This window comes from Onychostoma macrolepis, chromosome 01 (assembly GCF_012432095.1).
Source record: "Onychostoma macrolepis isolate SWU-2019 chromosome 01, ASM1243209v1, whole genome shotgun sequence".
NCBI classification, from domain to species: Eukaryota; Metazoa; Chordata; class Actinopteri; order Cypriniformes; family Cyprinidae; genus Onychostoma; species Onychostoma macrolepis.
In genome coordinates, this window is record NC_081155.1 from 20,964,421 (window position 1) to 20,979,802 (window position 15,382).

The 15,382-nt window shown below is 38.4% G+C and overlaps 1 protein-coding gene across 17 annotated transcripts in view; it reads right to left on the minus strand.

Annotated features, from left to right (window-relative positions):
- The window catches only part of LOC131547855 (teneurin-3), a 642,274-nt gene that overhangs the window by 230,742 nt on the left and 396,150 nt on the right, over positions 1-15,382 (minus strand). For 15 of the 17 annotated variants that reach the window (XM_058788700.1, XM_058788676.1, XM_058788667.1 and 12 more), the window contains one exon: positions 13,075-13,144. The exons of the other annotated variants lie outside the window; for them this stretch is intronic. The gene's annotated coding sequence lies outside the window, so the exon portion shown is untranslated. The remainder of the gene's footprint in view (positions 1-13,074; positions 13,145-15,382) is intronic. 17 annotated transcript variants of the gene reach the window in all.

The window sequence follows — 15,382 nt, forward strand, 5'->3', positions numbered from 1 at the left end:
CCCTCGCCATCTTCCTTGGGGTTATGTCAGCTGAATAATGTAGAGGGAGCAGTCGAATGGTTGGTTGGGAGTCCTCCCGCTGGGCTGGGATCCACGGGCCAAAGAGATGGAAATCTCTCAGACGCAGGAGCCTGACACATCTGGGCCGTCTCAAGCGACAGTGCCGAGCTCCTGGGTCCACGATGCCTCACCCCTGCCGTGTGCCGAACCGCCGAACTGAGCCCTTTATCTCCGTCTCCCTTTCAGTCTTTTTCTCCTCTGCCGCTGCGTCTCCCACGTTCCTTCGCTCCCCGCTGCCTCTCGTCTATAGGTCGGTGCGTATGGATGAAAGAGAGGATTTTACTTCGTTTTGACAACGAGAGAATAGCTGCTTCTTTTGTATTGTGATGTTTGGAGAAATGTGTGCATGTGTATGTGTTAGAAAGCTTCCCTGAAGGATTTTGTGTTGACACTTGGTTTGGAGTTAAACTGAGAGAGTCTGGCAGGCTTGGGATTTATCTGGAGACAAAGTGTGTGTGTAAATGAGAGAGAAAGGACACATAATATTGTGATAGGCTGCACTCACTAAAACAGAGGAAAACACACCGAGTCCCTGATGCACATCTGCAAACGCAACTTATTTTTCCACTTTTTTTTTCATTCTAAAACAAATATAAACCCATAATATAAAATGCTGCAATTATGGCAAAATATTAAAGAATATTACAGTTTATACAGTTTAATAAAATGTTAAAAATAGTTTTAGATAATATACATATATATATATATATATATATATATATATATATATATACACACATATACATATACACACACACACACACACACACACAATGCACATAACATTTGCAATATTAATGGGATAATATTATAAACATTCAAATGAAACAGTTAATCGATAACTATTTAAATAAAAATATTGAATTATAATATTAAATGAAATGTATTTAAATGATAAATTACTTGATGTTTTGATGCATGTTAATACATTATTATTAGCATCTTGTGTACAATTTACAGATTTATGAGTGGCAATAGACATTCCTCATATTGATTTATTGTGAATCATTATCCTCCATTGCTGCTTGATTTTAAATTTCTGTACAATGCTTTATTTTAAATGGTATGCATTTATATTGTATATACAATTTCTATACGCATTTATGTATTTATCAACTATTAATTAAAAAAAATAAATAAATAAATGTTATTTGTATTACTCATTATACTATGTTGACCGTCATTAGGCCATGACTTGGTGATCCAAGAAAAATAAATTGTTTCTGAATGACTGGACCAATTTCTTAGTTCTTGGTCACCAGGTATTCGACCTGAATTCACACGGCCTGATGTGACTGATGGTTGTGTGTTAGATTTCCATTATGCCTCCTTGTACAAAAAGGCTTTACAGAGCCGCTGTGCTGTTCACTGGATATTAACATCAGTCTACAGTACTTCAGAACAGAGCTAATGGACATATCGCTAGTCCTAAAGCTGTATTCTCTTTGTCTCTCTTTGTCTACCACATGCTGTCATGTGCGTCCCACAATAGCTCTGCTACAAAACCTAGTGAGCCTCACTGCCTACATAGTCTTGTGTGGAACAAAAACGTAAAAAGTGATTGATCTGAAATGCTCTACATAGGCAAAAACTCTGTGTTGTGACTCGATTCACAATCAATTTCAGTACAAGCGATGTGACGAGAATATACATAGAACACGTACATTTTGAGTAAAATAATATTTTATAACATTTCTTGTCGATTCTTTTCAGTATTTAATTATGTTTGTAATATAGAAAAATAACATTTCACCTTCTTTGGATCTTTTTTTTTCAATAAGCTTATTGTAATTCATTCTCTTTGATGAACACGTGATGCTGCATTAAAATGAACATTCTTTTGAAGCCTTCGGGTCGGAAACGTGCCTATGAGGAGGAAGCTCACTAGGTTTTTGGAACAGAGCTTATGTGTGTCTCTCTGAAGTGTTCTGAACTAATACCACCATTTAGTGAATTTAGGCAGATTTAATTCTCTACCGCTAGCTAGAGAAGCACATTTCTGCTAACACAAACACTCTCACACACACACACACACACACACACGCACGCACACGCACACACACTTTAGCGGCCTCAGCCAGGGATGTGATAGGACACAGCTGGGAGGTCAAGCTGACAGTAAGATGGAGCGGGTGTGTGCGACCTGACTAAATCCCCCCATACATCCAGTCCTGGACACACAAACACAGGGTAACCTGAACGCACAGAGGCTACCGTCACCTATTCACTCAGTCTCACTTTACACGGGGCCTATTTGCAGCTAGAGGCAGGAAGAAACATTCTCACAACTACCGTGTGTGTCACCGTACATCTCATCTGGATGTATAGAGAGTGTGAGAGTGATCGATAGTCCTGTCTCACTCTGGCACTACAGTGTGTAGTGTGCACTGCAGCTGCGCCCCGCTCTGGTGATGCATCACAAACCAAGGGAACGTCTGAAATATCTCAACGGTAAGCACTTTTGTACACACCGGAGTAGATACGCATGTGAGAGACAACAAATATGCCGAAGAAAAGGGGGGGGGGGATGCATGAGAGGGAAAGACAAATATAGAGAAAGCACAATAAATTACTGGCCACAGTGCATGATTTCTATCATATGCAAACTGGAAAATTGCCAAATGATTTAGCTGTGGCCAAACAAAAGAACAGTTAACATTTGAACTCATCTCAAGCCTTCCCATTAATTCAAAAAATTATTTTGTATGAACACAACATGCAAAATCATTGGCGCGCACACACAAAAGCAAATTAGCACAATGGACTGTAAACAGACTACTGAGTTGGGAGAAAGAGGGTTCCTCATTATAATAGAATAGGGAGGGAGTCTAATTCTTTATTAAAAGCGGCGAGAGAGAGAGAGAGAGAGAGCACTAAAATACAGAGAAATACAGCACTAGCACACAAGCCAATTATTAGCAGTCCATAACCGAGAACAAAATGATAAATTTAAGCAAGCCTGGAGGAGTGCATCTATATGGGTGAATCTGACGAAATGTTATTTTATAATAAAATATAATTAAATGAAATCAAATTAATATAAATAAAATACTGTATAGATAATTACAATTTGTCCTCACAGTGCTGAATCCAAACACTTTTTAAATTAGTTTGTCATTTACTTTATCAAAATCATCATAAATTAACTGCAAGACAAACTACCATTATGTATAAATACTTTACCATTTATTTACTCACAGCACCATAATGTACATGACACTTTTGCATTATGCTAAGGAAAATTTAGGAGTTATAATGAACACATCTTTACAAAACATTACACATCTGGTCCTAAATAGTCTTCAGTTTCTTAAAGTACAAAATGTAAATATAGATTTTCTTAATTTTGTTTTCTTTTAAATTTGGACTGGATGTGTAATTGGCAGGTTTCGTGAGATTCGCCCATATGATGGTGCAAAAGCCATATTGAATGACAACTGATATTAAACCATACTCAGTCAGTGGACAACATGAAACAGATGCTTGGGTTAAACAGCTCAACGCTGTCTTTTTTGTATGACATTTTATGTAAACCAGAACTTGGGACAATGATGACTATAAATGTGTTTTCCTTCCTATTTATTAAGCTGAATGCCACAAGATACACAGAGCTAATTTGGTCTGTGAGTTACCCTCAGAGAAAGAAACATTCCCCTAGCACACACAGACAGTATATACACAGATGACACAAATCTAGAGTCATAACTCAAAGGCAGAGCATTGCCCTAAATCACACACACACACACACACACACACACACACACATCCAAACCCACACACGTATGTGTGAACACAGCCAGCCTTCAGATTCTAAGTATACAGTATTTAAAGTACACTACCAATTACGTAATTACACACATTCAGAACTGAGAATATCTCACTGGTTTTAAAGGTAAGAAAGACAAGAAAATGTGACAAGACAAACACACACCACTGGGGGCTGTTGCTTGTTGTCAAAGCGGGGAAGCACACATCACTTAAAATAAATACTCTCTTTCTCTGTTTCTAAAAAAATAAAAACTGCTTCTCAAACCACTACTCAGAACTGTATTTTTATTTATTTATTTTTTTTTTACAATATTTAGAATTGGCAATAAGCTTTATTTTTTTTAAATTTAATTTCAGGAATCGTTAAGTCAAATATATTTCCATTTGATTTTTGGCCATCTATTGCAAAATCAGTGAGAACTCATCCGTTTATAATATTCCAGGCAGAACAGATATTCCATACCAGACTCAAAATGTTCTGTTTAGAGCCTTTTGTCCAATCAACATCAATCTTTGCCACTTTCAAATCACTGATACAGCTATCTGCCATAAACTCCAAGTGAAGCATGGAATCCTATGCACAGATTCACGTAGATTAAAGCGGATCACGAACAGCATGACAGAGCTGCATTATATTAATGCAAACACTAAGAGCAAATGAGGTGAGACACAAATCACAAGCTATTTGCAATTCTTTGAAGTGCACAGATACTTAAAACCCATTTCCCACACAATGACTAACACAGTATCCAGAAATAATGAGCCTGTGCGAGAGTGTGATTTTCCAGTGTGTGTATACAGTGATCAATACAGTCGTTTTTTGCGAGGTGATTTAGCATTCTGTTTAGCGTGTGTACAGAAAATGTAGACTGGCATTCTGTTCACTAGGGAACATGCTCCTTAAAGGCTTATCTGTATTAAGAAAATAAACAGTGAAACATCTATGCAAGCTGGACTGCAATGCAGACTAAGAGGGAGAACTAGATGCCTGGTCCATTACTTGGGGGTGGAGGGCAAGTTCAGTCACTCCGTCAGCTAAGCATAATGGAAAACATGCCTCTCACCCGACATGCCTTAGTCATGTCCAAAAACATGGCAGAGGGACTGGAAAAAAGAAATGTTGGAAACTAATGTAAGAGCAGCTAGCACAAATGAACAACGTCAAAGACCCCGCATCCACCAACACAGAGCCACACACAGTCTGCGAGAGGAGACACCTGGCTCGCCTTTCACACCTAAATATAAAGCGTGAAGACTCAATCCACTTTGAGGACACAATTCTCGACAAAATGTCCCACGTATGCCTCCGCGCAAGTGAAAATCACTTGCTTGACATGCTAAGGGTCATTAAAACCCAGACACAGGTGGGTGGACAAATGTCAACAGCACAGGAGGCTGTGGTGGAGCACAGGGAGGACTCTCATTAAACTCTGACAAATCCACACATTCAGAGTGCAGCGCCTTCAAGCCTGGACCTCGCTGCCGACACGACCAGGCTGCTTCCAACATGGATGGATGAGAGAGGCGGATGCAGTGCTAATCACTACAGGGTGCATGTGGGTATTGTGTTAAAGGACCAGAGCAAATCTTCAAAATGATACAGATGTTTCATTTGCATTTTTGACGTGCTGGAGATGAGAAATCAATGACTGGATATTTCATATCCGTTTGTTTTTGGGACGTTCACTATTGTATGGTGCCCAAAACAAGCACATACACAAACCCACCCATTTACATAAAAAAAAGCTTTGAAATGAGGCAAGAGAACATCAGAAGCTCTAATAGAGATAAAACAGGAACAATATCACAAAACAATGCCCCAAGGAACATGAAAATCACCACATATCAAATTGCTAGAATCAAAGCCAAAGATGTTGTCGCTTTAATTTGGCAAAGCCCACAGCTAGGACCAGATCCAGTGAAGATTAAAACTACACACGTGTGAGAAAACAAACACTTTAGTTGGTAGCCATTTATTTGCAGTCTTTTATTACTGCTGGGCATCTTTGGTTATCGGCAGGCAGGCGGAAAAAAACGGATCTTTCATTTCGCGCCAATGTTCGTTGGTGGAAACGGTGGATTGTTTGAGATCTGTACTGTAGAGCACATGTCTCTGGGGTCTAACTGGCTTTATGGCCGTTAGTTTAATTGTGAAATACGGTGAGTGTGCCAGGCCAATGAACGGGGCTCTCTGGTCAACACAAGCACTGCAGTAGCAGTTACAAAAGTTGAGCTCAGTCGGTGAAAGCAGTGCTGGATGCTGATATTGATTGGCTTGCCTCATGGTTTTTGTGAGTGACAGCCAGCTCTATGGCTGTTGATTAACACCATGTAAGATGCTCAGAGTACTTTGTCACAAGATGAGTAGACACTCTTTTTTATTTCACACTCTCTATGTCTCTTCTCTTCTTATCTTTTAGAGTAAAAATGATGCTGATCGATCAGTATAGTGCTTTTTAAAAAAAAAGTTCCAAAGACGTGGGTATTGGCGCAGAAAAACAGCCTTTGTGTGAAAAATGGCGTGCGTCGAAAGGTGGGGGTCCAGAGTTCTGGCCCTGAGTGCTGGGAATTGTGCACAAACACATGAGAGGAACAAAGTCCATGGCTCTGGGAAGAAACCCTAACTGCTACGGATATAAAGCATTATCCTTGAAGATATACAGTCTTTTAACTCTAAGGACTTTTAGGCTTTTATTCACTGCCAGTGAACTTTTGTTCTCTCTCTCTCTCAGATTCCAAGATAGAAATCACTATCATAAAAAAATCAGAGTCCTGTTGATTGTAAGCACACATCCCTTAGTAAGTGCTAGTTGCTGGTTGATGGCGAGTTCGGTGCTAAATAGACCTGTCACCGCCATGGCTCTCCTGTGAACCCTATGCGGAAAGGCTTCCAGATGATGGCGGCATGAACAGAGAGACATTCCTCTCTCCCCACTCGGAGAATTCTCCGTTAGGACGGCCGATAAATCAATGAGGACAATGTTTTCTTTGGGCTAATTGTTTGAACAGTGTAAGGTCATTTGCTGGTAACGCTAAAGTGTCCTGTTAGGCTGGGCGCCGGGCCGTAATTGACAACATGTCGGATGGAAACAGGAAATAATCTGATCCCTCTTTGCAAACCGACTCCGCTGACTATGTCGAACTGTGTGTACACAGGCCTGTGTGTGTGTGTGTGTGTGCATAAGGGGGGAAATGTTAGCTATGGTTAGCATACATTCCCTCGAATGCTGAAGGGTAACCAGGTGCAGTCTCTCTCCGGAGGCAATGGGATTAACCCAGTCCTCTAGTGCCCGTTTAATGAAGTCATCCCACTCTAGAGGCCTCAGTTCTACAGGGAGAGAGCAAGGGAAGTCTGTCAGGATTCCATCGTCTTAAAAAGAGCATTCCTTCCCTTAGGATACAGTGGAAGAACAGCGTTAACACACTTTCGATAGTTTCAAAGTGCATACTGCCTGAGCATTTACTATTAAGAAACATTAAAGAACACATAGTGTTTCAGATAAAACACTGTTACAAGTGCAACGACGTGCAGTGCTTATGAATCTGTTCAATGAAGTCTTCAAGAAGAAGTTTTCTCTGAATATTGCATGAAAACAAATCCCAGTTAGCACAGTTATCCATTCATGTACTGAGAGAATGAAGAGATATTTCATATTAAGTGGCATTTACAAAAAAAATAAAAAATAAAAAATAAAAGTTATTCCGTGAGTTTGTTTTTGTTTCATTTTTTTAAGTCATGAAGTGGATTATGAATAAACTACTAAAGGTAAGTACATGGTATCCCTAGTAAAAAAAAGAAAAAAGAAAAAGCAATATATTTAAAATACAATTATTTCATATAGTTCAAATGTATTAAAAGATTTAATGACATATCACTCGAGACTTATTGATATAAAAATAATTATCACAATTTATTGGGAGTACTACTTGTGCACAATGCACATTTCTCAATATTAAGCCTACAATTTGTTTTAATGTCACTATTGATGAGGATCGTATGATCTTTGAAGAACACATATAAAAAGTGTGTTAAAAGTGTACCTGAAGTATACTTGCAATAGTCACACTTTAGTACATTCAAATATACTTCAGTATATCCATAGTTGGACTTCTGCACCACTTTTGCACAAAGTGCATTAAGTACAAAATGATTTGTTTCAATTTAGCAGACTTTAAGTATACCAGTTTAGTATACTAAAAGTACAATTGCAGGGCATTTCTATTAAGTATATAAATATGTAAATGTATTTGTAGTATATTTAGCATGAAATAAATGTATTTCAAATACATTTTAGTATATTTATTTTTCACTAGGTATTAAAGATGAAATGTTTATTTAATTATTTTATTTTTCCAAGTAAGACATTTTTTGAGACAAATATTAATGAACAAGAAAATCCCTAAGAATATCCAACATATAAATAAATAAATTGTCCTAGAAGAGGATTTATAATACAAGTAAACAAGAAAAAAAACCTAGAAATATCTTTAATAAATAAATAAATTGTTCTAGAAGACGGTTCATAATACCAAACCACTAATTACAGAGAATTATTAACAAAAGGGATTTAAAGGGATACTCCACTCCAAAATGAAAATTTTGTCATTAATCACTTACCCCCATGTCGTTCCAAACCCGTAAAAGCTTAGTTCGTCCTCGGAACACAATTTAAGATATTTTGGATGAAAACCGGGAGGCTTGTGACTGTCCCATTGACTGCCAAGTAAATTAGAATACTTTTTGTACGCAAAGAAAATAAAAATAATGACATTTATTCAACAACTCGTCTCCTCTCTGTCTCTCTGTGTCAGCGTAGCGCAAAAAGTATCCTCGTCGCTTCATAAAATTCAGATTGATCCACTGATGGCAGATGGACTATTTTGACTATGTTTTTTTTATAATTTTCTGTGCCTTGACAGTGTAATTTACTTGGCAGTCAATGGGACAGTCACAAGCCTCCCGGTTTTCATCCAAAATATCTTAAATTGTGTTCCGAGGACGAACTAAGCTTTTACGGGTGTGGAATGACATGGGGGTAAGTGATTAATGACAAAATCTTCATTTTGGGGTGGAGTATCCCTTTAAGACTTAACTTGGACTAGTGACATAAGACTAAGACTTGACTTAATCATTCAGTTATCCTCACTCTTAGGCATTGGTTCGTGGAGATGCTGAGGATTGGATCTCGAGTTCTCTAAGAAATGTCAGTGTCTATTTCAGCCATTTTTGCCTGTGGGAACATGACACTTATCCATAACTGTGAGACCCTTTACAAAATCTGAGGCCTGAAGCACAAGGCCATTTACTGCCAGTCGAGTGAGATAGCTTTTGTGGATGTCTGCATGTCTATGTGTTAAACACAATCTACAGCACCTGTTGAGTGTTTATGAACGCCACATCCATTTGATGCACATTGAAAAAATTCTCTTCACTGCGTGATCCACTTGAAACTCACTATCAGACTGCTGCACAACAATAGAATGACAGACATGTGCAGTGCAAAGCAGTGGGAACTGTCACGTCTATGAGTGGGAACAGTGCCCCTCAGAGTGAAAAATGCTACTCACAGTTAGCGACTCATTTTCAAACCGGCATTTAACACCAAACAGCCACTCTTGATTAGTGAGTAGATGATTCCATTTAAGTTTATCCAAACAGCTCTTTGGCACCGACACAGAGTTAATGGCATATTGACACACAGCAATTAGTAAACACGACACTCTACATCCTTCAAATTACTTTTCCAAATTTGCCCATTCAAAGTTGTAATAATAATAATAATGGTGCTGAGTGCATGAAGGGGTCTTGTATTTGCTAGCAAATGCTGTCCTCCACCATGACTAGGAAACATGTCATTGTGAAGGAGGCCCCCTGTTGTACGCAGACTGTGCTAAACCTGAGTTAGGAAAATACACTTGGCTCCTTCTGCAGAGACAGGCCGTCATAGTGTCTCTGGGCCTGTGGTGTTTAATTGCTCTCCTGACAAGCAAACAATAGCCAAGGTGCAAATCCTCTCATTATAAACATATGCGGTGTGTCAGTCACGCTAATCTTCCTGTTGTTGGTTTATTGAGTATTAAGATAATTCCAATGACAACGCTAACGGCCTTTGCCCAGCTAACATCCAAATCCTTTTCAATACTGTATCTGTGCTGTAGGCTGTCAATGTATTTAAGTCTTTACGCATGTTATTATCTGATCAGAGGACAGGAGTTTATTAGGGTGATTACTTTTATTTAAAACAGACCTTGAAAGTATCAGTGGAACTCTCTAATGCAAAGAATCATGATTAAATTTTGGTTTGAGGATTTGAACAAATCCATAACCCTAAGTATGAAACTTTGGCACGTAACTCGCCGTGCACGATCTGGACTACAGGCATGAACAATGCTTTGAACTGTGTGGTTTTTGCAGTACACGTGTTGTAGTACATTTCAATTTTCGCCTGGCGGACAAATAAAAGTCCTCTAGAGAATCTCGAAAATATTCTAAGCCTAATTTTACATTTCCTCCATAGAGAAAATGTCTTGAAAATATTATCACAGAATCTCACAGTGAAGACTGGAGTAATGGCTGTTGAAAATCAGCTTTTTCCCCCCAGATATTTTAAAATATATGAAATCATTTCACAATACTACAGTGTTTACTGTATTTTACATAATATAAATGCAGTTGTGGTGAGCATAAGATTAGAAAGATTAGTAAGAATAAGAGAGCTGTTATATATTTGCATATATTTGCATGTATATCCAACAACAGTAGCATTACAGTGTGACCTTTTGTATGCCAGTACCAAAGGGCAAGATCGTGTGTTTGGGTGTTTAGATACACAAGGCTCATGTTGCTCCAAGCAAAAAACTGCCACAACATGGCTAACTTCCAATTAAGGTCAAACACAACAATAGAGAGCTTTTCTCAGAAGTTCTCTCTTTCTTTCTCTCACACACATATCTCCCAGTCCACATCAAACCACTCAAACGCAATTAAACCTGCTCTCCATTGTGCAAACTGTAGATGAGATAAACAGTGAATGCATATTCTTGTTGCAGGCAGGCAGCATGTTGTCTGGACCATTAAACAGACAGACCAAGATCTTATCAGAGCCCGTACGTCCACAGAGGAGCATGTCATAAAAATGAGAAACTCTCTCAGATAATGAATCTGTCAGGTCACAGGCAGTCAAATATTGTAGCACAATGGTGTCTCGTTGCCATGCATGTTTAATTAAGCTTTAATTTCCCATGGAGCAGCCATTACGTCGAAACGAGGGGCCATTGAGACTGATGTAACTCCAATATGGCCACCAGGATGAGGCAAGCGTGACTGATGCTCCAAAATGGGAACTTGACCCAAGAGCAGGAGGTTGAGCGGAGCGTGTCTCAGTGCCTCAGTGTCATACAGAATTCAACCACATCACACTTTAAACAGGACGGCCCATAGGAGACAGTAAATAATGCAGTACAATAGAGCAAAACGCTGTTTTCATTTACTGTGCTGTCAGTGATGTGGGTGGCTCACGGAGCATTTGCGAAGGTGTTATGTAGAGGAGAAGGATGGACTAGACTCGGACCAAACTACAACTATTTTTGGGACCATTTTGGGTGTTCGCACACACATAGGCAAATCTCCTCTCATGGTGAGAGCGAGTGCTCTTTTATGGGACAGGGTGGTGTTGGTAAAGGGCTCTCTTCACTCTGAAGTTGATTATGATAATGGCTGATGATTGCAACGATGTAAACCGTTTTCTAATTGCTCATCAGCGCACGTCGTTCTAGGTTGATTTGAAACGGCTGCACATCCTGCTCAGATCCGAGCCAGGCCCGCTCGTGATGACAAGAAACATCGGCAAATTTAACGCTCCCTTTCCACCTTTGAGCTATTTTTCACAGGACACGAAACAATCAATAAGTTTGAAGCTTGAAGGGTACAGCTATTCTCTGAAGAACTTCCCGTGACTGCCGCTTAGTGGTCCTGTGTGATTTCTGCTCTATGGAAGACTAAATTGAATCATCAGAACAAAGTGCTTGACTCAAACTACTGCAGAATACGGTGCTGAGAAGAAACAGATTCAGAACAACCAAATGGCTGATCTAGAGTTTGCTGTACCGACCAGTATGCTAATCTCACAATCATTTCTAATCGGAGTCAATCTGATGTACAATCAGCCCTAGAGGGCTCTTTTTTACGGGATAACAAGAACCGTAATGCCATCATCACTTACAGCTAAAGCCACTGATGGAACGCATGCGTTTGGCCATAGACTTCTGGTTCTGGAAACAAAGCTATAAATGTCCAGTTGATTTATACATCTGTACCTGTCCAGTTAAGCACTAAAATTATTGTGCATTGACTAAACCACAAGTTACAACCAAAACCACTCTGTGCTGAGCAACCTCAAAAACCAGTGGCTCTTGAACACAGTTTAATACAGCCTACTGGATAAATGGGACACCACTTCTGGGGTGTCACAAAATAGATTTCACTAGGTTAGTGCCAGAAAGTTGTAGAACCGTAGACTGACAGCGGCATACATGGATTCTTAGCAGTATTTATTTAAGCTTTGAATGACCCGTTTAACATTTTTTAAGACTTCTAAATCTCAGACGGATAAATCCTCCAGCACTTGGAAGAAAGAGCGCTGACACATGTGGAAGTGCTGGGATGGGTCGCTTTCAGCTAGGTCACAGATACTCCCTCATGGATCCAGAAAACCAGAATCGTGTGGGAGTATATTGTGAGCATGTGTTTGAAGTGCAGCAGAACATTGCTGATGATTGTTAAAGTCCTGGCTGTAAACTGAAGAAAATGTAAGCAGACACAGACAGGGGATTCTCTCACTCTTGAATCACAATGCTTGTTATGTCTCAATCTTTTCAACTAGAAGTTGTTCACCTAAAAATTAGTTGTCGCTATTTACTAATCTTCAAGTTGTGCAAAACATGACTTTATTCTTCTGTTCTGTGGAAAAAGTGAACTATTCTAAAGATTTATGCAGCCCTTTTCCATAAGTAAAATTTCAGAGCGATCACAGTTGTTTGTCTAAAAATGTAGAAGAAAAGAAAAGAAATATATGAATGAACATACTGTAGCTTGTGTTCAACTTGTGTTCTATGGTCTTTTGAAGCCAAACAATAGCTGTGTGTGAACAGAATAAAACAGACCACTGATAATCTTTATATTTTGTATTTTCAAAATCTAGCATTATAGATTCTGTTACCATTTTTTACTATTGAAAAAGCTCATACCTTTTGAGAAGTGGTGGATCCAGGTTAATGACAAGCATACAGGGAAGTTGAAGTCAAACAAATATGCAGCCTAAGCAGTGGCAAAAAAAAAAAAAAAAAAAGAAAGAAAGAAAGGTAAACATTTTGATGTTTCACCAATGGTAACAAAGGTTTAGGTAAGAACACACCAAACTTGCCATAAATATATGTTCCGATTTACCAAGTTCTATTAATCCGTATACATTTATTGATGAACTACATTTAAATTAAATTTAATTAAAAATATATATATTTATTCTTATCAATTTTTAAATTATTTTTAATAATTACTTTAAATGTTATCTATACTATTTGAACTATGTTCTTTACACCAAACAAAAAATCTGTTCACATCTTTTTTGTGTGTGTTTTTTTTTTTTTTTTTTTATTATTATAATTTTTTCTTACTACATGTTAAAGTTTCTAAAATCAATAAAGACAGTGTTGGAAAAAAAATCTGTTCACAAATATGATGGGAGCAGTTATAAGCTGGAATATCAATTAATAATTGGTTGAACTGTGCTCTGTTTCTCACAAAAAGTTAGTATACGGCTTGAGAAGATGTAATGCATGGACTGGTTACATGGACTGGTTTTATGATAATTTTCTAGTGTTTTTTAAGTAATTTCTATGGCTTGACAAACATGATGACAGTGTGTTATGCTGTGAATATCCCATATAACATCCATATATCATTTAACACCTGAATCACATAGTTAAAATGTTTGTGTTACATAGAAAAACAATACATTCACATACATACACATGTTTGAATCAACATGGGGATTAATTTATTTTTATTTTTTTTAGGATGAACTAAAATGTAATTTTAAATGTTGTCATTTATCTGGTGCAAGTTGCTGCCTTTGAGGTGATTTCTCATGTTACGGTGATTGTTCATAGAGATAAGCAGCACGCAACTAATCAAACATAGATATAGAGGATTCCTACAGTTTGGCAGAGCTTCAGGACATCTGCGCCAAGAGCTTAAAAAGATTTGTCAGAGCAAGATGCCGATATGCTGTTAAAACAGCTAAAAACACAAGTGCATGCATACAAGAAAAAAGCACACACAAACAGGTAAGACACAGATTGTGTGAATAACAACACCGGTCTTCAGACGGTGTAAAAAGGATACTTGGGCTTTACTGAAGTGTGAAGTGTCTACTTTGACAAGTAGCACTTAACAGTCATCTCAATGCCAACAGTATATCCATATAAAATAGAATGACTCTGAGCTGCATACTGCTATCCACTAAAAAGAACAAAAGATCACTTCACAGTAACTAGCTAAATAAAAACTATAGAAATACATACATAAAAAATATGAAATACATTATGCTACTGTATTAAAATAACCATGTATAATGTGTTTGTCAATGTTATTAGTGAATGGAAATGTGCAAACGTGAAGCAACAAAGTGTGTGTGTGTAATCCAGGTGTGCTGACAAATAGTTGTTTCAATTACCCTTTATTTTTCATTTTAGACATCAAGCGCACTTGTCTGAATGAGGAATATGTCAGTGGATACTAGAGAGCCACTCTCTTTTTGTTGGCATGTAGAGATGTAGATAGAGGGAAATAAGCTGTAAACCAGCACTCTCCTTTTACAGATACCTCACACCAGTGATTTAAAAAATGGTACCTCTGTAAATAAAAAAGAGCTTGCGAGATATTATCCTAAAAGGAAGTTGGGTTTACAAGTGCGTGGAAAAATTGCCAGTGGGTTTTAAAAACATGTGCACGGTAACTCTGAATTAAAGTCAGCCTTCCTATGACCTCAGTCTAAAAACATGAATGTGTCAAAAGCATTGTGGGGCTGTTGAAGCCTTAAGCGAGTAATCAACAATGAAAACAAACAGCAAACTCTGCTCTGGAGACAAAAGTCACTATTAAATTTGATGTTCGCCGTTGAGTACCCTTAGCTACATCAAGTGAGTGGAAATCTCAGTGTGTGACATCTTAAGGTAAAAGACGAGCTTTATTGTTTGGTTAAAACCCAACGCTGCGACATGTAGTCGTGCATAATGGCTTCCACTCCAGGGACCGTGTGTCTAAGCACCAGCCGTAGTGGGATATCAGTATATCAAAGCTTTCCTGGAGAATACAGTACAGCAAGAGCTAACCGCAGTGGGTCTTCCTCAGGCCCTGTGGTCCTTCTCACAACAGCATGTTCAGCCCCACTGTGCACCTCTATCAATGTGTGTGTGCGGTGATGGATGGATAACCTTTACTGGCTTTATCTGCAGTATTCACTATGGAGCTGCTAGCTGTTGCAGTTAGGCATTA